This window comes from Periplaneta americana, chromosome 1 (genome assembly GCF_040183065.1).
Source record: "Periplaneta americana isolate PAMFEO1 chromosome 1, P.americana_PAMFEO1_priV1, whole genome shotgun sequence".
Classification (NCBI taxonomy): Eukaryota; Metazoa; Arthropoda; class Insecta; order Blattodea; family Blattidae; genus Periplaneta; species Periplaneta americana.
Window position 1 is genome coordinate 203,286,578 of NC_091117.1, and position 1,378 is coordinate 203,287,955.

The 1,378-nt window shown below is 41.9% G+C and overlaps 1 non-coding gene across 1 annotated transcript; it reads right to left on the reverse strand.

The window, feature by feature from the left end:
• Nucleotides 1-222: 222 nt before the first annotated feature.
• Nucleotides 223-306, reverse strand: TRNAL-UAA (transfer RNA leucine (anticodon UAA)). The gene has a single exon. It is a non-coding gene; the product is annotated as a tRNA-Leu (tRNA).
• Between the last annotated feature and the right edge of the window lie 1,072 nt (nt 307-1,378).

The window sequence follows — 1,378 nt, forward strand, 5'->3', positions numbered from 1 at the left end:
GGTAGGCAATCATCGCCGCAACACACGCAAAGATTTTCTCTCTCGTCAGCATGCAGGGCTGGACCGCGCAGTTCTTCCTCTGTCTGCAAATACTGTTCACTACTGCTTGAAGACTGGTCCACATTCTGGTCTGGAGTCGACATCTGTAACAATTAAAAATTGAAAAAATTATTACTTTTTCAACAGGTTGGATTCGAATCCTACAACAATAAAATATTGAAATTCCGCATGTGGGATTCGAACCCATGCCTCTACATAGAGAACTGAACTTAACTCAGTCACCTTCGACCACTCGGCCAATGCGGCTTATTGTACACACCTTATCCCCAACGCTTTTGTATGTTGCAGAGCCATCGCTGCAAGGATGTCCCCAGCTTTGTAATCCTTCACTCCTTGGGTCGCTGCAGCAGAAACTATGATACCGACCGTCGCACATCTCCGCATGCGAGGCCTCGGCATGGTCAACGTCCCCTATGAAGCTTAAGGCTGGTGTACCACACAAGTACACGTGCGATGTTTCTTCATGAAGTTGATTATCGCCATATATTGTCATCAAATTCCTGGGTTTTGAATATGATTTGATTAACTTTCTTAGGAATTTCCTCTTCGGAGCAAAGCACAATTGAAAACCTTCGACATGATGAATCCTGTTGAATGCTGTTTACTCCTGAATACTAGTAAAAGTAAACCACCTCGAGCTATTGTAGCTTTATTTAATATATAAGTACACGCCCCTTTATAATTCCCACAATATACTTTCTGACATTAATTACAGCTAATACAACACGGCAATGAATGTCATTCGTCTGCAGAAGATTGTAACTCCTCCCACACCTTTTGCTGAAATTAAACACGCGTGCGCACCGTTCACGAATACAAGTTCTCACAAGTTGGACCTCATGCTGAGGCATGCGTGTTATTACAAGTTCTCTCAAGTTGGACCTCATGCTGAGCCATGCGTGTTATTACAAGTACTCACAAGTTGGACCTCTTGCTGAGCCATGCGTGTTATTACAAGTTCTCTCAAGTTGGACCTCATGCTGAGCCATGTGTGTTATTACAAGTTCTCTCAAGTTGGACCTCATGCTGAGCCATGCGTGTTGTTACAAGTTCTCTACTTTCCCTTCAATATCGCTGTCTTTATAACTTACGATTTCATAACTATGTTGTTTTTTAGTACTGTTACATTGTTCATACACTTTGCACTTTTTATTACATATTCTGAAATCAATAGTTGAATTCCATGTACGGGGTTTGTTACAAATCACCCATTGCTTTTCACCATCCAACTCTTCAATATGATGCATAGACTCTTTTGTGTAACACGAATTTTATAACCGTGCACTGTCGGGTTTCACACGTTCTCGGTTTACACGGA